Genomic DNA, 25,453 nt, shown 5'->3' with positions numbered 1-25,453 from the left:
TATATTGTATAACCTATAGTCACCTATGAATAGGTGACTATGACTATAACTGGTGACTGATGACTCCATAAACCTATTAAACTATACCTGATTATACGAAAAAAAAAATTGAATTAAGCAAACTATTACAGGTACTGGATAAAGCATTAAAGACAAAAAATACATTTTGTATAATATAATCGTATAATGAAAGCATTTTATGAAATGTACCTACGTATAGATTTGCTTTTTCCAATGATTTACCAAGGTTCGTTTACTACTGCCGCCGAGGGGGTCGCGGAAGAATTCTAACCAATACCCGCGGCCCCATCATTAAAGCGGCTCGACGGAACACAGTGGGGTTTTAGTCGGTAAGATTCCGACATAACCCACGGCTCCTTTCCCGGGGGCCGTGGGTATCTTTGGAAGATTTCCCCACTATAAAAAAAAGGTTCGTTTACTAAACACAATTTCTGAAAAGAGATTAAGACTTGAAACCTACACTAAACTATAATTTTTCGAATAATTATATTTCATTTTAAATATATATATATATTTTATTACATATTTTATAGTACCTACAAAATACGTTTAGAGGATTATGCACAGAAACAATTTGAAACTGGTCTGTAATATCTTCAATGTTCTCGAAACTACAGACTCATGTTGAGTTTCTATTTATATCTTTGCTAAGACCTTTGGCTCTATTTCTACTAAGTATATTAAAGCTATATCAAATTCATATAGCTAGGTATTTAAATATCTACTTATTTACATTGCCTTCGAAATCAGTTGAAAATTTTTAGGAATTGAGTCGATGGAATTTTCATTTCTCCTAATTCGGAGGTTTTTAGCGTGAATAATTTGTCAAAACACGCAAAAATTAGATTTGTCGTCAGTTTTAAAATAGATATTATGTTTATTTATGGTAATTAAGTAACTATACAAGCGCCAAACGTGTTTTCTTAGGTATATTGAAATTTGAAAGGATAATAATTGTTATTCAAAATTATTCAGGTTAAATCTATAAAATTCTTTAAAAATCAAAACCTCGACACTCTATAATATTAAAAGCACTTGATAATGAACTACATACAAAAAAACACAATAGACGTTTTTGGAAACGTGAGAAAATACAAAAATAAATATCGCTCCATTTTTTCTAAAAGGTGTTTCAAGTCAGTCATTGTGACGCGTTTAAAGCGAAGCCTACAATTACGCAGCCATTTTGTAACGACAGCAAACAAATACAGTTTATAAAGTGCACCTTGCGTTTTTTGCACACTGTACTTATTACTTATTATATTGACGACTTTGTATTTCAATAATTTGTACAGTCGCTGTGTAATAATAGTAAATTAAATTATTTAAATTATTATGTGCTTTTTACATGATATTTTGTAGGTACTATTGAGAATAGCGTCATGGGTTTGTCACCAAATAAATGCGAGTGTATATTAAATAATAGAAGCAAGTACCTACCTAGTAAAAATCACAAATCAGAGAATTATTTCAGGATTTTAAAGGGGTTATTATCATACCTATTATTTAATACTCATGAATATGCATACCTGCCTATGTACCTACTTATCATATTAAAAATCCGTAACAAAATCATTGATTTATAATATACTAGCGGTCCGCCCCGGCTTCGCCCGTGGTACATGTTTACGTTTTCTCTACATAAGAACCATCCTCGTACTTCAAGGAATATAATAAAAAAAGAATAAATCGAAATCGGTTCATCCGTTCTCGAGTTATGCGCTTACCAACACATTTTGCGATTCATTTTTATATATAAGATTTCTAAATACTCAAATATAAAACATATAGACCGCATATTTATAGTCCTTAAAACTTCATATAGTCCGTTTTCTTATGGGAAAAGGTATACATTTTTGAGTAAAGCAATGCCATTTGGTACGAATGTTGTACTCGTCCACCTAAGCCCAAATCGCCTGGTAGCCAGTGTCTACTCCCCGGCAGAAGGGAGGGAGGGGGGGTTATAGAACAGAGCGCCCGGCACTCGGAAAAAAAAATCTGGCGGATTCATTTGGCCCTTTGAGTCGAGTTTGGTGTCGTTATCAGGTAACTAGATGATGCCCGATTCATTCCCCATACCAGTTTTTTAGGGTTCCCTAGCAAAATATGTCACAATCTTTAAAATAATAAACTTTTGGCAGTGGCAAAATCCAAACAAACCAGTATATTTTTATATTTTTGTATCAAACTTGGTTTATAAAAAAATACTGCCTGAAAGGCCATTTCATGCAGATTATAAAAACATTAACATGTAACATATATCTTACCATTTTCAATGTGAAATAAATTATAGAAAGTACAGGAACGTTCGTCAGCGCAGCGTAGGGGACGGCTAATAGACCCGAAAAATAAGCAATAACATAAAACAAAAACCAGTCAAGTGCGAGTCTGACTCGCCCATCGAGTGTTTCGTACTTATTTGTCCTATAACATGTTATCTTGTCTGGTAGGACCTGGTTAACTGATACACACACACTTTCGTCTTTATAATATTAGTGTGATTTTGAATCATCTTTAAATTATAAATGAAGTCAGGTAACATTATTAAAAATAAAGATATATAATAATAGAACGTTTTTGTATTAATAATAATGACAACCACCTCCACAATTACATAATTCGGTACATTTGAGCTGGCGTATAAAACACTTCAATCTGGAATTGCAAGATTTCACGCACCGACATCTTATCAATTCAAAGCTTCTCTTTTCTTTTTATTTCAGATGGGCAAGGAATATTTTGATTTTTTTAGGTCCCTAAATATATACAGCCTATAAAACTGCCCTTAAGGCGAGTTGTTTAAGGGCAGCTTCTGTGGGGGGCAAATTTTCGATTTGCCTGTCCGTTTTTGTTAAAAATTTGTTTGCGACCCTCATTTACTGTCACAGCGGGGTACAATGTGAAAAACAAACATGTACTTATAATTATTATAAAAAAATACAAGTTCTGGATAAGAGTATCCTTAAAATATCGTGACCGTCCTTACTAGGGATGTAACGATACCGATACCGATACCGATATATCGGCCGATATATCGGCAAGCCGATATATCGGTATCGCCGATAATAAATCAACCGATACCGATATTTTTTTATGGGTAGCAATAAAACGAGTGACTGTAAATTACAGTTCTAAGTGTCAAAATTAATTAATTTGGGTTATAGAATTACTAAGTGAGCGACTGACTGCGAGTGACGAGAAATCAACAGAACAGCAACTTAAAAACATTAATTTGAGTTACTTAAAATACAAAATGAGCAGCTTCATAATATTTGAGCGACCTAATATTTGTTTGAGTGTCAACGTTACGTCCTGCATTTTTTTCAATATTTGGCAAATGTATTTTTTATACTGAGCGGCATTTTATCTTAAATGAAGTGTTTCGAATACAAAAACCACTTTGAAAAATACACTAATGAGCAGAGTATAATGAGCTCACATTTAAAAAATAAAAATAATATGAAATAACTATTTGAAGAAACACTATTCTATTAGTTGAGAAATTTTATTATTGAAATATAAGGCAACCTAACACTACGACTCGTGATCCCCGAATTTCATTATTTTGAGGTGTCTAATCGATAGCGGGTAGTGACTTTTCAAAATAAACTGCTTTTCTTTTTCTACGAAAATGCGTAGTTTTTGTGAAAATCGAGAATGAAAATTATTTTGACAATCGCCCTTAAGTCGCTTCTGGCACTCGCCGGCCGCTGCCGCGGCACGCTCGCTTCGCTCGCTCGGCTCGTGCGGCAGTTCAAGGGTTAACCTAACACGCTCGTCGCTTCGCTCCTCGCTACCTATTTGAATATTAAGAATAAAAGTTTTATAGTTTTTAACCTAAAAAAACCAACTCCCAACTCATCTGACTGCAACGATTCGTCGCCCCGCCCCCATTCGAATTCGCGCGAATTTAAAAATCTGTAGTTTTTATTAAAAAAGCGTATCAAAATAAAAAACATAAGCCCTCAAATAGAATATCAGTAACCAATAATCATTAATAAAGCAGCTTACAAAACTTTGCTCAAAGTGAACTTTTTAGTAGTTCGCTAAGTATAACCTCACTTAGAAAAATCGAATCTATCTTAATATTGAAGTTGCCCTCTCTGTATTTCCAGTCGCTCACTTAGTAATAAAGTCGCTCGGATAAAATTTTAATATCTGAAATGGATTTATCACAATCCACTTTTTGTAAGCTCGTTCTGGATTTTATTATAAATCAATATTCGTCGTCAGTTTAGTTAATTTTTCGCTTAGTCAAATTCATACCGCTCAAGTTATTAAAACAGTATGTCATCATCAGTCGCAAAGTTTTTTTTTGTTCGCTCGTTTTATAATTCCCCTTTTTTATGAAATTCTTTCTTTTCTTTTATGTTTTTGCATTGTATTCATTCATATTGTTTTATTTATGTTTCTGTAATAGTGTTAAGGAAGAGCGGAACCTCCTGCACAAGCATTTTATTTGCTTACTAGGAGTGTTCCAATCACAAATTTGTTTATGTAAAGGAAAGAAATACATAATTTTGATTTTTTTTAATTTTTAACGTGATAACGTTTTTAAAATCGTTTTAGTCGGGTGACATGTTCATAAACCTGTGTCACACGGCACACCAAAACCTCACGAGCGCGATCGCAGGTATAACGAGAGAGAGACGGACCGATCTCCCGTTTCGTCTCGAGCACTGCCACTGCATTATGTTATAACGTAAACATCTCTATCGTAAACCTACTTTACAAACAACCAATTTTTTTGATATCAAATAATTCGGTAAAACTGTACATTATAGGGCGTGGAATTTGGGGGTGGTGGGGGGTGGAGGGAGGGGTGGTAGGTATTAGGAACTTTCCCTGTAAAGGGGGGGGCGCGGAAATTAATAGTTTTCGAGATATTTACAAATGAAGTTTTTGAGGTTATGTTGGATTGTTACCACTTTTTGGCAGGCAAGGATGCAAATTAACATCAATTTATAACTAAAGCATGTATTTTTTTCCAGTTCCACATTGATCTGAAGCAATTAATATTAATTATTACTTTACAATAATAGTTTTTCAATACTAGTAATATTGCATTAGCTCTTTGATTTGAAATATGACAGATTTAATGTAATAAACATTATGGTTAAATTTTTGAAACATGCTCCCTGAATTTCATTATTTTGAGGTGTCTAATCGATAAAGGGACTTTTCATAGTAAACTGCTTTTCTTTTTAGTTTCTTAACCTGTAGTTTTTTTTTTGTTTGAGTGGGAATCGCCCTAAAGTCGCGGTCCGCCTAAAGCAAAGGGGGCGCAAAGTAAGGACTTAGAAATTTTTTGATCCAAAGTGAAAATTGTATAGGAAAATACTTAGGAAAACTTTATTCAAAACGCTAAGATAAGCATGTTTTATAGAAAAAACTTTTCTCTAAAATCAAAAATGGCCGAGATATTCGCCCTCTCTCTCCGCGCCTCCGGCTTTTTACATACTTACACTCTAGGGGTAGGGCAGACAAGACCACGTAGAATTCGGGGTTGACAGCTTCGGTTCTGTGGCAAGTCTTATGATAATGCAATGCTTATTTTAGCGTAACGTTTTTTAGCTAGATTCGGACTTTCGCAGCAGATAAAACAATAATAAATAGGTGTTAATGATACCAACATCCATTGAAAATTTTCCAAGTCCTAGCTCCCTTGAAACTCTGAGGGCGAATATCTCGGCCGTTTTTGATTTTAGAGAAAAAGTTTTTTCTATAAAACATGCTTATTTAAGCGTAATATTTACGATAAAGCAATAATAAATAGGTGTTATAATAACACCAACATCCATTGAAATTGTTCTATGTCCCAGCTCCCTTGAAAACCATCAATCTTTGAGGGCGAATATCTCGGCCGTTTTTGATTTTAGAGAAAAATTGTTCCTATAAAACATGCTCATTTTAGCGTAATATTTACGATAAAGCAATAATAAATAGGTGATATAATAACACCAACATCCATCGAAATTTTTCTATGTCCCAGCTCCCTTGAAAACCATCAATCTTTGAGGGCGAATATCTCGGCCATTTTTGATTTTAGAGAAAAGTTGTTCCTATAAAACATGCTTATATTAGCGTAATCTTTACGATAAAACAATAATAAATAGGTGTTATAATGACACCAACTCCATCAAAAATTTTCTGTCCCAGCTCCCTTGAAAACCATCAATCTTTGAGGGCGAATATCTCCCTGTCCTGCGCCCCCTTTGCTTTAGTCCAACCAAATGTTAACCTAACACGCTCGTCGCTTCGCTCCTCGCTACCTATTTGAATACTAAAAGTAAAAGTTTAATAGTTTTGTACAGTTTTAGGGCTTAACAGGAGTACGCACGAAACGATCTCGACTGAAAGGCGGCAAACGAACGGTAACTGAAAATGACGTCGTTATTGTTTTGTTCCACGGTACAAAGCGTACAATTAATATTTTTGTTAAATTATAAATTGCGAATATTAATAATTTTATTTTATTTAATCTATTTTACAATAACTATACTTAATAATAATTATTTTTAATGTTGTTGTTAAAAAATATACATTTCATAAATAAAATTTAAATTATAATTTTTTTTTGTTAGATAGAAATGTTTTACCTGAAATGAAACGCGTTTGACAATCGCTGTATGTCAATTTGACACTGTCATAACAGTAAGTTCGCGTTTCAAAGCTAAAATGGAGTAAAATTTTCCGATTTTCAAAAATTCGTAACTCAAAAACTAAAAGTTTGCGCGGTGTGAAATATCAGATTTAGGTTCCATAGGACAATAGCTAACCACAAAAAAATTTACGACTCTCAACTCCACGCCCTATAATGTACAGTTTTGCTAATAATTCAAAAACCCGCGCCCAATGAACGATGCGGGAGGCCGCCCGCGCGTGCGCTTTTTGTTTTCTGAAAAAACTCTACCAATAGTAAACTTTTATTAGGTACTGATTGTATGTGTATTACTTAAAGTTTAACTGACTTCGTAATATAATAATACTAAAATAAATGGTTTTGTTGTTTTTTGATTTGGCATTTTTATTTAAAAGAATACGATTAACAGTTGTCTCTGTTAAATGTTGGTAACTTTTTATGCATAATTCACTATTTATTTTTCTACCAAGCATCGATATCGGTATCGGTATCGGTATCGCCGATACATTACTACAAATATCGGTATCGGTATCGTATCGGCAAAATCATGTATCGTTACATCCCTAGTCCTTACCTATCTAATCACATCCTAATCACAAACTTTTCAATTTCACTGTCTGCATATTTGCCACTGTAAAGTGCTTCAAATCCTCGTGTAACATTCGGATATGCCTTCCATACCTCAAATGCAGGTGTACCTATAGTTATTTTAGACCTTCTAGCTTTGGAACACACGATATAGTAGTAGTAGCCAAAATAATGTTAAGAACAGTCGACAGATATGGCTAGTACAGAATATCATGTATTCCAAGCTAGAAGGTCTAAAAGAACTATAGGTACACCTGCATTTGAGGTATGGAAGGCATATCCGAATGTCACACGAGGATTTGAAGCACTTTACAGTGGCAAATATGCAGACAGTGAAATTGAAAAGTTTGTGATTACAATGCATGATAGGTAAGGACCGTCACGATATTTTAAGGATACTCTTATCCAGAACTTATATTTTTTTATAATTATTATAAGTACATGTTTGTTTTTCACATTGTACCCCGCTGTGACAGTAAATGAGGGTCGCAAACAAATTTTTAACAAAAACGGACAGGCAAATCGAAAATTTGCCCCCCACAGAAGCTGCCCTTAAACAACTCGCCTTAAGGGCAGTTTTACAGGCTGTATATATTTAGGGACCTAAAAAAATCAAAATATTCCTTGCCCATCTGAAATAAAAAGAAAAGAGAAGCTTTGAATTGATAAGATGTCGGTGCGTGAAATCTTGCAATTCCAGATTGAAGTGTTTTATACGCCAGCTCAAATGTACCGAATTATGTAATTGTGGAGGTGGTTGTCATTATTATTAATACAAAAACGTTATATTATTATATATCTTTATTTTTAATAATGTTACCTGACTTCATTTATAATTTAAAGATGATTCAAAATCACACTAATATAATATAAAGACGAAAGTGTGTGTGTATCAGTTAACCATGTCCTACCAGACAAGATAACATGGTATAGGACAAATAAGTACGAAACACTCCATGGGCGAGTCAGACTCGCACTTGACTGGTTTTTGTTTTATGTTATTGCTTATTTTTCGGGTCTATTAGCCGTCCCCTACGCTGCGCTGACGAACGTTCCTGTACTTTCTATAATTTATTTCACATTGAAAATGGTGAGATATATGTTACATGTTAATGTTTTTATAATCTGCATGAAATGGCCTTTCAGGCAGTATTTTTTTATAAACCAAGTTTGATACAAAAATATAAAAATATACTGGTTTGTTTGGATTTTGCCACTGCCAAAAGTTTATTATTTTAAAGATTGTGACATATTTTGCTAGGGAACCCTAAAAAACTGGTATGAGGAATGAATCGGGCATCATCTAGTTACCTGATAACGACACCAAACTCGACTCAAAGGGCCAAATGAATCCGCCAGAATTTTTTTTCCGAGCGCCGGGCGCTCTGTTCTATAACCCCCCCTCCCTCCCTTCTGCCGGGGAGTAGACACTGGCTACCAGGCGATTTGGGCTTAGGTGGACGAGTACAACATTCGAACCAAATCTCATTGCTTTACTCAAAAATGTATACCTTTCCATACAAGCATGCCCATAAGAAAACGGACTAATACACGTGTTTCAACTTTGAGAATCATTTGACACATGTTTTTAACTTAAAGTTAGGCCTTCAAGCTGCCGAAGTGAAAACTTTACCGCATATTATGTTTAATACGACTTATAATATTATTTTATGACAGAACCAACTTGTAGTACCTATGTTAAGTACCTATAGATAATATTATAGGTATGTTTACTAGCTTTCCACCCGCGGCTTCGCGCGTGTTTTCAAAGAAAAACCCGCATAGTTCCCGTTCTCGTGGGATTTCCGGGATAAAACCTATCCAATGTGTCAATCGAGTCGCTGACCAATTGAGTTGATCAATTGAGTCGCTGACCAATAAATATGTATGTCAGTGTTCAAACAATGACAATGAGCAACCGTCGCCCCATAAGCCTGACTACACAGACATACATAGTGTTAAACCCACTACCACAATTCCAACCAGTAATACTAAATACCTTTTAAAGCAGGAAATAATTGTGTTGTCAGATAATATTGGTCAGGGATTTGGCGCTATGCTCAACAACTTAGGGCTTAAAGTTACTAATGTTTGTACGCCTAACAGTTCATTTAAATATATAATCAAATCACTGGATCATTTCAGCTTTAATAAGAATAATATTGTAATTATATTATATGGGGACAGTTTAAATATAAATAATAAGGATATTGATGTAGGATTAAAAAAAATGTTAGATATTAGTAGTAAGACTAAATGTAAATTTATGTTGTGTACCTTGCCATACCTACCTGGTTTAACACAAGAACAAAATAGATTAATTCATAATATGAATTTAAAATTGTATAACCTAACAAATCATCATCGTGATGCATTTATTTACTTTGACATTAACTCATGTATTAAATCTTTTACTTTGACAAAGAATACAGTGTATCTGCCATATAGATATAAGCGTGAACTTGCTATGTTAATAGCATATAATATTAACCAGTCTGGTACATGTTCGGTATCAGACCATCAATCTACTATAATTTTTTGTAGTAGTAATTTTATACATCAACCTAGATTAAGTGTAGACAGACAATCTAGCCCTAAGCTAGATTTAAACTAGTATATAAGACAACAGCTAAGCAGTCTTTTTCCATTGTGCATCAAAATATTCAAGGCTTGGTTAGCAAATTGTTAGAAATAGAATTGTTTCTGAATGATAACAATATTAAAATATTTTGTGTAACAGAACATTGGCTTAAACAATGTCAGTCGTTAGTAAATATTGAAAATTACAAATTAAAAAGTATATACTTTAGGACACAGGCTATTCACGGAGGTTCTGTTATTTTTGTACATGATAGTGTAAAATGTAAAGAACGAACTGACATTGTTAGTCTTTCTGTAGAACGGACCATTGAACTGTCCTGTGTGGAGCTGGAGCGTTATATTATTGTTTGCGTTTATAGACCCCCTTCCAGTGACTATAATATGTTTGAGACAGTCATGGAAGAAATATTAAAGCGTCTAAGCAGGAGTAAAAAAAAAGTTATAGTATGTGGTGATTTTAATATTGATTTACTTTTACAAACACAAACGGCTACACGAATTGTTAATTTGTTTCAGTCATTTAATCTATATAAACTTTTTAACGAACCCACACGAATTACACCTACTTCTGCAACTTGTATTGATAATATATACTGTGACTGCATCTGTTTAGAGAAAAATATTCTCAATACATTGACTTCGGATCACTGTGGCCAGAAAGTAGTTTTTGAATGGGATTGCATACCTACATTTAAAAGGATTAATGTTAGGCCTATAACTAAAAAAGGCATTAATAAATTTAGGAATAATATTAATAAAAACCTGCCCGTACTAAATGATCAATCCTATCCTAATAGTCCTTGTGAAATGTTTAAAAATCTTTTTAATTTAGTACATAAAGAATTTGAAAAAATATTTAAAGTTAAATCTTTAAATATTACCAAGGATTTACCATTTAGTAAATGGGCGACAGCTAGTATACATAGGTGCAGGAACATTCTTTATGAATTATATGGTATGAAGCAATATAATAAAGACCCATCTTTTCTTAGTTATGTTAGAAATTACTCAAAAATTTTTAAAAAAGTTTGTTTCACTGCAAAGCGTTTGTATATCAAAGAAAAAATACGCGACTCTGATAATAAAGTTAAAACAGTTTGGTCAATTATTAATGGTGAAATGGGTAAAAGCAAATCAAGTAATACCATAAAACTTGTAAATAATGACAGGGTTATTGACAAAAGTGCTGATGTTGCGCTTGCTTTTGAAGAATTCTTCAGTAGTGTCCCTGCTACTATTACTAATAGTTTAAATTCGTCTTCAGCACTTGCAGAGACCTTTTTGAGGGACCATGTTGCGGAGTGCAGTACATTATTTGAATTACGACACGTAACTGCTAATGATATTGTTACTGCCTTTAAGACGCTTAATCTTAAAAATACTTGTGATCTTTGGGGAATGTCCGTAAATTTAGTTAATAATATAATAGAAAATATTGCGAAAAATTTAGCTTCCATATTTAATAAGTGTTGTGACTATGGTACATTTCCTAATTTACTAAAGCTTAGTAAAGTTATACCTTTATTTAAGAAGGGCGATCAAGAAGACTGTAACAATTATAGACCTATCTCTATTTTACCAACATTAAGTAAGGTATTCGAGAAGTTAATATTAAACCAATTGAGTAGTCATTTTGCATCTAATAATTTACTGCACACCAAACAGTTTGGTTTCACAAAGGGGCGCTCAACCACAGATGCTGGAGTTGCACTTCTAACACATATATATAAGGCATGGGAAAACTCAAAAAATGCTCTAGGGATATTTTGTGACCTCTCCAAGGCATTTGACTGCGTTGAACATTGTACTTTGTTACGTAAACTTAATCACTATGGAATTAAAGGAAAAGCCCAGAACCTCATAGCGTCATACCTGCATGATAGGATACAGACTGTAGTTGTTAATGGAGAACGTTCTAGCGGTGCGTCAATTAACATTGGTGTTCCACAGGGGTCAATTTTAGGTCCCTTCTTGTTCTTGGTATATATCAATGATCTTCCCTATTATTTGCAGGATAGGTGTGAAATAGTTCTGTTTGCAGATGATACCTCATTAATTTTTAATGTGGATAGGCATGACCCAAATGTTGACGAAGTGAACAGTGCTCTTTTACACATATCTGAATGGTTTACTGCCAATAATTTATTATTAAATGCCAAAAAAACCAATTGTGTTGAATTTTTACTTCCTAATGTAAAAAAGTTGAACAGAGATATTACCTTGAACGGGGAGGTATTGCATCCTACTGAGTCTACTGTATTTCTAGGGTTAACATTGGACGAGAAACTACAGTGGGGAGCCCATGTCAACACCGCTGCAGGTAAGCTCAGTTCTGCTGCATATGCAGTCCGAAAAATAAGGCATCTCACCGATGAAGATACGGCTAGATTGGTTTATTTCAGCTACTTTCATAGCATTATGTCCTATGGAATTCTACTGTGGGGCAGGGCTGCAGATATAGAAACTATATTTATCTTACAGAAAAGAGCCATTCGCTCTATATATAATTTACGTGCTCGGGACTCACTAAGAGATCATTTTAAGAATACTGGTATCCTTACTGTACCATCACAGTATATATTTAATAATATTTTGCATGTACACAAAAGCTCTGACTTACACACAAGAGTAGGAGATAGACACGATTATGGCACAAGGAACAAGAATAGAATTGAAATGCCATTTTTCCGATTAGCTAAAGTTAAAAATTCATTTAGGGGTCAAGGTATACGCTTATACAATAGAATTCCTCACAATATTAAAGAGTTTAGTAGTTCTAAATTTAAAACTTACATAAAAAATGTACTAGTTCAGAGAGCGTACTACAGTATTCAGGAATATATGGACGATAAAGACCCATGGAGGGTTGTCGCGTAAAAACCACAGGACAGTTCTTTGGCATATTATGTAGTTAGGTAGATATAAGTTACATATTATGTAAATTTATTGACATTATTTAAAAGAGCAACTATGGAGTTTCTTGCCGATTCTTCTCCATAGATACTGCTTTCCGAATCGGTGGTAAATGTTAAAAATACTATGTAATGACGATTCGAAAGTGCTACTAAATAGTAGTCTAATTGAATAAATGAATGTTTGAGTTTGAGTTTGAGTTTGAATCCAAGTTACCCTCTATGTGTGCTAAATTTCATTTTAATCGGTTCAGTAGTATTTGCGTGAAAGAGTAACAAGCACACACACATCCTCACATACCTACTTTCGCATTTATAATATTAGTAGGATGTTTATATAATGGAGGTATAAAAATACTTAGTATAAAACAAAGTCGCTTTCACTTTCCTATGCCCCTGTATAAGACGTATGCTTAAATATTTCAAATTAGATACGCAACGGATTTTGATGCGGTTTTTTTAAATAGATAGAGCGATTCAAGAGGAAGGCTTAAGTATAAAATTTATTACAAAGCGGGCAAAGCAAAAAGGAATTATTTTATTAAATGGTTTACAGTTGAACGTTCAAACTTTGTACCCTATTCATAGATCGGTGACGATTCAATTATTTTATAACTTACAGCGTGTTTTGTTATATTTTTAAACGTCATTATTTTATGAATCTACACCGAAAATAACTAATTTATAGATACGCATAATTAACCAAGTACTTAGTGTGTAGGTACCAACTACCAACCATATAAAGTTAGGGTTGTCACAAATATTTATGACTCGGGATCGAGATTGTTAGCTTATTGTTTCTAAGGGTACCTATGTAATAACAAGTTAATAACGAACAAAGAAAGTAATAAGGAAATTAAACTGCAAAATAAGTGGTAGGTATTTTTTTATTAATCTACACTGAAAGTAGCCTCTAGTTTATTATAAACACAATTAACCAAATACTTATATAGTGTGTACCAAGAACCATACAAAATTAGGGTTGTCACAAATATTTATGACTTGGGATCAAGGAAATTTGTTGGCTTATTGTTTCTAAGGGTATGTAATAACGAACAAAGGAAGTTATAAGGATATGGGACCATGTCGGAACTAAGGCAGTTTAGAGGTAACCGCTTTTCTTAGCAAGTCTTACATAATAGATATTATATTTTCATTATCGACTATATTATGGTGGTTGTATTTGACTAATTGATGTTAAGATTTTGGTATAAACTTTAATTTACTTTGTAAAATGAACAAAAATGTTGTTCTTCTTTTTTGATGGAATTTATCCTACTAATAAGGTAAACGTGAAAGTTTTGAGGATGGATGTATTTTTATAACCCTTTCACCCGAATCCACTGAACCGATTTTGATGAATTTTAGATGATGTACCAGAATAATACATAAGCTATCTAAATATTATGTTCTTGCTCTTTCCCGCGGGTGAAGCACACCTTGTATAAAACATATAAATTAAGGTAAATACCTACTTCAATAATTTTCACACTAGACTTCTATAGCAACGTCCAGATAATGTACCGTAACACGAAACATCAACTGTACACATTCAATGAAGCGTTCATTCGAAGCTTTGTGTGACGTTATTCGTCCGCCATTGTTACCGAATTCACAATAAACATTCCGATTCTGGATGCGGCAATTAAAATGCAAATGGCTATGACATAATCAGGCCTATCACTTGTCCAATGCCAGCTTTGTTTCGTACTCCTTGGCAACATTTTGTTTGAAAATTAAATTTATAAAATGAAGTGCTTCTAAATGAAACCTAAATGGTAATTAGAGTCTCTTGATGCTAATTAAACTTCCAAATTACTAAGTTGTTAGAATAACGTAATGAGTAAACAAAAATTGTAATTTCATTTCATTCATATCTGTTAACATAAACTGAAAAATTGAATAATTAAGCTAATATCATCATCATAATATCAATAGCAGTAAATTAATATTTTGTTCAATGATTAAAAATAAAATATTCCATAGATAATAATATTTAATGTCAAATTAAATTCTATCACAATACCACATAAATTATTATCTACGAAATAATAGATATAGGTAACAACATGTATTGTAACTACATATCAACAAATAAAGCTTACTAAAAATTGAATTTGAATATCATCATTCATGGTACATAAAATTAACATCAGCCCTCAATATCTCCACTACCTAATGTTTCCACTACAAATTGGTCTGTAAAAGCAACAAGTGTAGGTATTATGCTTACAAATAATATCTAAAACTATCTGTGTCCTGCGGTTTCGACCTTGTGGTCAAACTTAAGAGGTTGTCCTCTTAAGTTTGATTTTAATACATAATCATGCTTTAATAATAATATAAAAACATGAAATTCCTGTCGTAATATAGTTGGTTACATACCTGTACAAACAACCAGTATGTATATGAAGTTAATAGAAGCGTGTTAAAGAGCCTTTTTTTACTGGCTCATCAAATACTTTAATTTGAAATTTCATCAAAATCAACACACTAGTTTAGCCTTACAAAAAGACTCTCTCCTAAAAGTTTTATTTGCACAGACTACAGTCCTAACATTTTCACTCGGTCGCATAATACTCCCACGCCTACGCCTTCATAAATCGGTTACATTATACCGGGCAAAAATACTTCCAGAAATACTCCACCACTAAGCCACTACAGCGCTTCAATAAAACACCCATCCAACATTAATATTTCCTGCTAAATCCTAAAAGCTTATAAAGGAGCGTTGACGCGAAAATAGGGTCGTGTTATGAAATGTGTGTGCTTATGTGGGAGTAATGTGCATGTGTGTGTATCTATGAAAACAAAATCTGATAAACGTGTATCAAGGGAAAGATCTAGCTTTTGATAAGCTTTAACATTGCATATTTTTGGAATTTAAATATTAATTTTAGTTCTTCAGAATGCTGTTTGCATAGTGAGAATTAGAAGTAGGAAACGAATTTTAAGTTTGTGTATTTTAACTTACAAATTGCATTTTAAAATAATACACATTTGTATTTGGTAAGGCTCTTGGAATTTCAATCACACCAATGCATTATGCAATGGACCAAAAGTACTAAATTAATTCTTGTGAATTTCAGAAATATATAAATTAATAATATATTGTTGCTATTAAATAGCTGTTTTAATTACAGTTTACATTTCATCTCTGAATTTCAATAATTACTTTTCAACTATTTATCTAGAGTCAAGTGCTAAAGCAATTTAGATGCATTAACAATATCAAAAAAGTTTTATAGATTTAATATCCACAAATACAATTTGAATTTTAAATAACTAACGGTTTAATAAAGTGAAAACGTTTAAGTATATGTTATAAAGTAAACAATTCTCCGATACAAATGATTTTGTAGAAACTAAGGTAAAATCTGTTCTCACTAACGAATGAAAAAAAAACACAGTACAGTGTAGTCCCTCCATTACATCTTGTTTTAAAATCAACATAAGGCTGTATCAAATGAATTCCAGATAAACCGATTACTTGCCCGCAACGTTCGTGCACACCCAGCCTACATTCGATTACCGTTAATTGATGACATAAGCGAATAAATCGGAACCAAATCGACGAAATTAACTGAACCTTTGCGAGTTAACGACTCCTTCCCACATAGTTAACGAACAGAACCATCAAAAGTTAACCCGTGCTATCTACCTTTCTGCAAACCCTGTAACACACGCAAATCTCAACCCTAATGCACACACAATACAGCTTAGATTAACAGCAAATCTGTACTTGGTAGGGTAATCAAAAGCGAACTAAGTTTTCGATCTCGATTCTCGACACGATAAACAAACGAATTTGAACTCTACTCCCTCGATTTAAGATTAATTTGAACGTCGTTACGTTGTTGGTAGTTGGCAGCATCGGTTTGAATCCCAATTTGGATGTTAAACGTGGGAATACGGATCGCAGGAGCGAGCTTTAAATTGCATAAGTGTTTTGAATAAGATTTGATTAGCTGGGATTGATTAACAAATAACCTAGGAATATACCTACTAGGTTTTAGTTTAGGTCTCATTTACATAGAAATATGATGCTCTACAGCTCTGTAGAGTTGATTGCATCACATAGGTAGGTAAATTAATTTCTTAGCCTATTTTCTTAGATGTGAATTAATTGAATTTTTAGTTCAAAGAAGCATTTAAAAAGCTTAATCGATTTGAATGGTACCTAAACAATGACTTGTGTAATATCTATGTCACAGTAAGATTATAAATACCGCTAGTTTTTATTACAACTTGCGAGATTTTAAACAGTAAAATGTTTACAATTTATTGTATCCATTTCTTTTTGTTATTAATCGGCGTAGAATAGTGCAATGACATTAAGAACATAATAATTAATATCTTTCCATTGGTAGATATTATCGAAATAAAGGGAGTATTTTCGTTCGTTTATAATCAGCACAATGAAATGATATTTGGTTAGATATTATTATATCAAGAAAAGGTTTCTCTTATTCATTACCTATAGACAAGAGGTTTTAGAGATTTTTTTCTAATTGATTAACAAAATACATGTCTATATATCAAATTTATAAAAAGATACGAAACAGTCATGTCCCACGCAATCTCAATTGTAATAACCTGATTCATTATTCCCGTTTGCTCTTGTGGAAAAACTCAATTTAAATAATATATTACATGTATCTAAGAATTTAGCTTTGTTTCAAATAAAATAATTGAACAAAATGGCAACTACCTACACATTGGAATACTTTTAAATTAATTTGGATATAATGGTGTGATATTTATAGCTGAGTCCAATTTGGTAAAAGGGAAATGTTACTTGGGGAATTATTTATTATTATTTTTAGTGCCGATTTTCCAATGCTTGGATAAAACTTATCCGTCCAATAAAGTATTACACGATAATATTAAAATGTCACGTAAACTGTCAAATACGGGCAATTAGAATACGTTTTTAAAATGGTAGTTTAATAAATTATTCGACGAATAAGTTTTAACCAAGGATTGAAAAATCAGCCCTTAAAAATAAAGCGCGAAGTTAAAATTTGAAATTTTGGATAATTGTTAATTTGGTCATAGGGTGAGAGCAAAAACATCATTAAAGTAGATACTATAGAAATTATTAAGTTAGCAGAGCACAAATTGACAAAGCGACTTGCCCATGAAATTTCTCCAGTATTAGGAATTTCAAGTTTAGTAGGTATTTGACATGATGAAAAATTAAGATTTAGTTAAACATAAACACTTTTCAATTTATCTGCGCATGTTGTAACATCACCACTGCTCGAACGGTGAAGGAAAACATCGTGAGGAAACCGACATGTCGAAGAATCAAAAGTTCGACGACATATTGTGTCATCCGCCAACACGCACTTGGCCAGCGTGGTGGATTATGGCCTGTACCCTCATAGGAGGCCCGTGTCCCAGCAGTGGGATAACGTATATGGGCTGATGATGATGATGAAACACACATTAATATCAACATGCTCACAACCCACAAATTTACCAGAATATATTCAAAATAGTATTTTATAGTTCTTCTAACAATCGAACAAACAATTTTCATAGCGAATAGTGAATACTGTGTAATATTAGATATGTAGGGATATTATACATATCATTTATTGTACTATGTTACGACTTAGAGACTATGTACTTATAGTGTAACTAAATATAATATCCTAATTTGTTTAATATTTTATTTTGTATGCTCTTCATTGTTCCGCCGAGAAACATAATATGTAGTATGTAAAAGTAATGTTTTCTTCGACAACTTTCGATCAACGAGTAATCTGATATTACCAAGTAATAAGGTACACAACTAAAATTGCTCTATAGTTATATAAAAAAAAAATTCTTTATTGACAATAGAATACATTTTTCATACTTACATTACAATTATATTCTCAAATAAATGTAAATAGAACAAAATATATTTGTAAGTTTTTACATATACAAAGGTATTACAATTATTTTCTCAAATAAATGTAAATAGAACAAATATTTGTAAGTTTTTACAGATACAAAGGTAGATAATTATATAAATGATTGCAAATATAATAAATCAGTGTAAATAGTGGTGGCTCGATGATTCAATTTAAAAAGTTTGGTAAGTTAAAATGAATACAAAATTTTAAGATTGTTTAAATTGCCTGCAATCCTTTTTTTCTCCAACGATTTAATAATTTAATAATGTATTATAATTATCATCTACATTTATAATATTTTATCGATATTCTACTGGCATGGTTACATTTATGCCAACTTTTAGCTGAATTTATTTATTATCTACTATCTTCCCGCCCGCGGCAACGCCCGCATTATAAATTAAAGGAAAACCAGCGTAGTTCCCCTTCCTGTAGAATTTCCGGGATATATACAATCAAACTAAGTTTATTTTAGGTATTATGAACCAAATTTCATACAAATCGCTCTAGCGGTTTAAACGTGAAGAAGAGACAAACAGACAAACAGAGTTACTTTCGCATTTTCCAATACTTACATCCATAATATAGTGCCTAATTTACTTAAGAGGGTTTACGCGGTCCGTGCGCTGTTTGGCTCAAATATGTGATTTTTCAAACCAGATTGTCCATCAACCACTTATCTTACAAACATATGAATTACTAATAATTTTAGGAAATTTTATTGTCTATGTAGTTAGTTAAGAGTTTTTTTCAATTAATACAGTATTTCTGAATACCATCAAGATAACTGAGCCGATGATTACTTGATTTCACTTTTAGTGTCAATTTCGAAGCTAAAAATATCTGAAATTGCTGACAGATCTAACACACAATTATTTTTAACTAACTGCAAAAATCCTTATTAAAATAGTTAGTTAAAAGATTTTTTTATTTTGGACTCCTAACTTACGAAATTAAAATCCGAACAATGTGAATTTTTTTAGAAATTATAGTCGACAAAATGATTATTTTCACCAAGATATTTGACTTTATTGAATATAATTTATACATATTGCAATAAAAGAATGTCTTACTTATAAGATAAAATTTAAAAAATCAACTAAGGTACCTCTATTATTTTTCTACAATTTTTTTTAAAGTACTATAAAACACTGCGCGTGACCCGATTAAAATCAGTCGGCAGCGAGCCTTTCCAGAGAGAGGACATGTTGCTCGGCGCTCTCCTGCGGACCTATGCTGTTCATAGTAAAAGGATAGCGCAAGCCGCGATCTATCGTAATAGATCGCGGAGTTTTTGACTTGCGTTAAATAGAATATGCGCTCTTAACGCTAAAATAACAAATACTCAACGTCACAGTTAAGTGGCTACTCAACTCTGTCATCAGGATTGAGAAGCCACTTGATCACGTCAAAAATCACTCGATGGGTGTTTCTTAAAATGTTATATTATGATTTATGTTTAATTATTGTTTAAATTGTAGGTTATAGAGTACGAATTTATCAGATATCTCAAATAAGTCCGATTACACTGTTTGTCTATCTGTCAGGACAGGACCATGTCAGGACTCAGGACCCTTTTTCTGAGGAAAGCGTGGAGGTATTAAGCTGATACTTATGTATGAATACTCATTACTCATGTCAAACGTGTCTGGAAGCTGTGAAATTAAGTAACAAAATCAACGAAATCAAAAAAATACTGCATTTTAAATAATTTTTATTAATATTTTTTTTATAATTTGTTAAATCTGCATTTTTTTTCAGATTTCGACATTTCGCACCGAAATGAAAATATACAGGGTACTTCGCGTGAAAAAAATATTGAAATTTTGTATGAAGCAACGTCTTATAACACAGATAGAGGGAAAATTGTGAAAAGCGTAAATTTTTAGTTACATACAACATTGAAAAAAAACCGTTTATACGGAACCCTCGGTACGCGAGTCCGACTCGCACATAGCCTGTTTTATTTTTCAGAAATATATATATGTATATATATTTTTTCTTTTTAAGTTTTTGTTTCAGTTTCAGAGGGAGAGGGTCTTCATGTATCCCAATATCCTCTAACCTTCAATCAGCAACAAAAAGCCCAACCAACACCAAAGGAAATAGTTTATACAATTATTTGTTAGCCATTGTAGGTGCGAACTGCGAAGGTATTCACCAAAGTTTCCGATTCGTCTCCATCGCAACGGCTTCCTGGCGGCTAATTGAATTGTATAAACTTTAGTATTGTTGGTCCAGGGGATAAGATAAAAGTAAGGTTATTCCCGGGTTGGAAAAAAAAAATATTCAAAAATTTTTTTAAGGGAAACTTCTATAAAGCGCGTTGAGAGTAAAATGTCATGGCAATACCGTCACGTTATTTAGTAAGGCGACGATTTTGGTATCTTTGAACCTTGCCAAAGAAGTTTCACTTCTGACACGTGTGCTCGGTTCACACGGTCTTTTTTTATAGAGTGTGTTGAATTAAAAGTTTTTCTTTCTTTCTTTCTAAATTTAGCAGTGGAGGAGACGGTCAAAATCTTTATTCCCATCACAACTATTTCAACAGTGGGTATAACTTTTAAACAATTAATGTATTTTAAAATACTAAGTGATTTGTTGATTTATTTCAAAATTACACTACCTATACAGCATTTCGTTCATCAAAAGTTTTGTGGTAGAGATCACTTGTTAATGATAAGACCGCCTATTGTAGATACTAGATACAATAATTACTTGCTGATATAGTATAAATTATTGTTTTATTTGGATACAATATAGAGTGTATTATTATTACTAAATGCGAAAGTAGGTTCATTAAAAATTATTCTCTTTCTTGAAGTCAGTTATAAGTAAAAGTTACTCTATGTAATAACATGTTCTAGGTATATAAGTTCGACGAACTATTCATCAAACCACACAACCTAAACAAACTACAAGCAAAGCCAACAAAAACAGGTTAATTTCCACACGGTTCCTTTGAAGTGGAATTTCCGCGATGTGGTCAGATTTGTTGAGAAACAGCTCAACCGGAAATCAGGTCGAGAATTCCGCGTTATTTCCGCTGGATTTGATCTAAAACCATGTCATAATTTAGAACTATTTTATTAATTACAACGTAAGGTTTGGATTTTTTATGTTTAGGTTTTTTCAAAAAAGGACTACGTTCAACGTGGTTCAACTCTATTTTTTTTTTTCAATGTTGATTTTCCGTCAATTGCACTTTAATCAACAGCAAATTAATAAAATTCTGTTTTCTTTAAAGTGAAACAGGAAACTTCTTTAGATGTATTGAGAGTAAAATTTTAAGGTCGCGTCATGGTAATACCGTCACGTCATGGAGTAAGACGACGATTTTGGTATCTTTGAATCTTGTCAAGATTCACATATGACATGCATGCTCGGAACACTCGTTGTTTTTTTTAGTTGCAAGAACCCGATATATAGGCATTCATTATTTATGACTTTCAAATGTGTTAATAATATAGGAATGGTAATTAACATCATTTTGTATATTACATCATGTAAATATCATTAGTGTTCAAACAAGACATCTAGAAGACTGAATGAAAATGAATGCTCATGATTGATCTAACACATACAAAAAGGGCTTAGATACTTAATTACCTAGGCTTGACATTATTGCGACATGAGCTTACGATAATAATAATTAATTGTAATATAAGAGTTGTAAATATGTTACTTTTTTAATGTTCAACAGTTTTTTTCTAAATTACGGATATATTTTAGAAATTAGAAAGCTTGTAGAGAACATTAGAAATTAACATACACTTGTAGAGCTTTTTTGACGCTTATTATTCGGTAGGTGCTGGATTATTTTATAAGAAAAAAAGTGGTAGCTAAGACTCGAGATTTGATCCTGCAAGTATTAACTAGGTAATGTATGAATATATGCCACACCTTCATGGCTGAAAAGTCTGTAAATAATGTGAAAGCAATTTAGAAATTGGTAAGAAAGTAAATTTTAAATTGTTAAAAAACTAATCCTTTCCTATAGATCATCTTAACTTTAATCCTTGAAGAGTAAAAAGTGTGGAAATTAATTCAATTTTATACATTTTAAGAAACAACAAATATAATATGAATAAACAGTTTAAATCACTGATACTAGATTTGAAACATAAAGCCTTGTAGAATTTGATAAATTTAATTGATATCATTATGATCTCGTCTCCATTTTGGGCTATTATGAACCATTCTGTTAATTATGCTATCTATGATAGAATTCTCTAGAGAATTCATTCAAATTATATTACTATCTACCTTTTAAATATATATAAGTTTATGGATTATATTCAAATAATTGTGTTGTTATTGCTATTTTAAAAGTATGAAAATGAAAATGGCGTAAGAGTAACATAAATAGAGTCTTACGTTAAATTATTTATACTTAATACTGCATTCATTTTAAATATTTTACAATCATAATAATTTGAATAAAACTAATTTTAACACAAATAAAAAAAATGAAATAAATCAAATCTTCTTCATTTCATTTACCTTCAATTTACTGCTCAAAGACTCCACACAAGCAGTTGAAACCTTAAAACATCCAACAGTATTCAAACCATAACATGAACATCGACAACTCCACGAAACTTTACAAAAACCCCGACACGACCGCCCTTGATGGCGTCTGAAGGTTGACTGAATTCAAAACTACTCCAACCCTGTATACCTTCAGCGATATCCATGTGTGTGTGACACACACAACTATCTCTTATACATGTACATTGTACACTTGAGTCGTGTATTTGTGTGTAGGTAACACACACAAATATCTAATGTACACTTGAGTGTACGTGCTTTTAGTCTGTCGTTTTATTGTGAAGTAGCGACTTGAAAGTATCAAACTGCATGAAACTGATGCTATAGTTGTTTAGAATTTATTACTGAAGAGATCTTATTCAGTCATGAATTAGGAACGATTGTTTCATATGCATTTCCATTTGAGAGTCAGCAATGATTTGGACATTATTGTAACTTGCAAGAGCTTTGGAAAGCTTCAAATAGTGTCTTTCCAACTACAACGAAGGTTCTTTATTCAATAGCATTTTTTACTATTTAAATACGGTTAGTTAGTGTAGGTACATATTGTCAACTTTCTTTAATCCAACTTCAGAAGGTCTTTTTAGGCTTTGATAACAAATAAATGTTACATTTTATAGATTTGAACACCTTCAATCTATATACAAAAAGTATTTAATGTACATATTTCTTTTTACTAAGTAGTATCATGTAGTATCTTACTATAATATTATGGTAGTATCTTATATTTTGAATGTGGCCTGAAAGTCTATGGTCCTTATAAACGAGATTCAAAGCGCCGAGTTTATATTACAATTTAATGTAATGAAGGTATTCAATTTTCACGTGCCACATTTTAATACCGTACAGCGGCTAGAAGCATAGGTACCTATATCTTAAATGTTTTAATGGCGCATTTATTTTAAAGAAACCACGTAAAAGTAAAGAACATCTTTCGTAATTAATTATGGTGATTTTTCATCTTCATTTATGTTACACATCAAAGAAATATTTTTAAATATAATTACGTTAAAATCATCAATTTTCTCCCCACAAATCCAACATGTCTTCATGAAAAAGAAATGACTTTGATTAAATTTATTTTCATCCACCAATTAACGTTACATAAAAGCGAATTGGGAATTTTACAAACTGCCACAGATAAAATAAAATAAAAGGGAAATTGTTCTATAAAACCATGTCGTCGCTCAAGCGAAGACACCGGCAAAATTACATCATTTTTATTGGGACAAGATGATTAACATTCTGCTTTTTCCTTAATTTCAACAGTTAAAATGGAATGGGGGTGGCCTCTGTTTTATTTAAATCTTTATGGTTTCGTATAATGGACGGATGTAAATCTTTTCGGAGATATCACTTCAAACAAATGAAGTTAGTTAAACATATTCAAACGCAGTCGGCAGCGTAATAGTTGATGACTATTTTAAGGAGGAAAAATATTTCAGAAAAATTTGTAATTTTCAAGTGCAACTTCTTTAGGCGCGTTGAGAGTAAAATTTCATGCGTCATGGTAGTACCGTAACATCATGGAGTAAGGCGACGCTTTTGGTATCCTTGAATCTTGTCAAAGAAGTTTCACTTCTGAGACGTTTTCTCGGCATACATGCTCTTTTTGGATTAAATTATTTGAAGTGTCCATTGATTGTGATTGTTTTTTATAGTTAAGGGTTTCAAATATCTCGGACATAAATTTAAATACAAAATCATACACCGATTTAATATATTATATAAGTAAAAAAAGATATATCTAGTCAGTTTGATAAGGAGTTAGTTCATAGTTCTTACTTCTTATTTAAACATATTATATCTACAACAAAAATAAAAAGCAACCAACGTAGGGTCCAAAAAAAATCTATATTATCCATTTAACAATATGTACACACGAGAAATATATCTACTGCGAAAGTTGTCGAAACTAGAGTCGCATCAAAAATGACCGCGCAGTCTCGAAAGCGTGTGGATGTCTAATGGAACTAATTTTGTGTCCGTGAGTTTGATTCGTGTCGTAGGTATTTCATTGTTTTTGGGAACTTTTTGATGTTATCAATTTGTATGAAACTTTTGTTTAAAGGAACCAATAAAAAAGTTACAATAGTTTTTAAATCGTCAAAAACAAGATTTAGAATTATTGTTTTAGTAATGCGTGAATAAATCATGATTCATGATAAATTATTTTTCGTTTTAATAAGATAAGTACCTACCTAATAAGCCATTTTTCAAACAAATTGTTG

General features: G+C 32.3%; 1 protein-coding gene across 1 annotated transcript in view; it reads right to left on the bottom strand.

Moving 5' to 3' along the window:
• The window catches only part of LOC149486912 (uncharacterized), a 222,606-nt gene extending 199,348 nt beyond the window's left edge, over window positions 1–23,258 (bottom strand). Inside the window, exon 1 of the mRNA XM_089697005.1 lies at window positions 23,175–23,258. The gene's annotated coding sequence lies outside the window, so the exon portion shown is untranslated. The remainder of the gene's footprint in view (window positions 1–23,174) is intronic.
• Window positions 23,259–25,453: the final 2,195 nt, after the last annotated feature.

This window comes from Colias philodice, chromosome 7 (genome assembly GCF_061535455.1).
Source record: "Colias philodice isolate Cphi_HAF_F1 chromosome 7, ilColPhil1 Martin Lab GWU primary, whole genome shotgun sequence".
NCBI classification, from domain to species: Eukaryota; Metazoa; Arthropoda; class Insecta; order Lepidoptera; family Pieridae; genus Colias; species Colias philodice.
The sequence above is the reverse complement of the archived record's forward strand: the minus strand, read 5'-3'. Positions and strand labels throughout refer to the sequence as shown.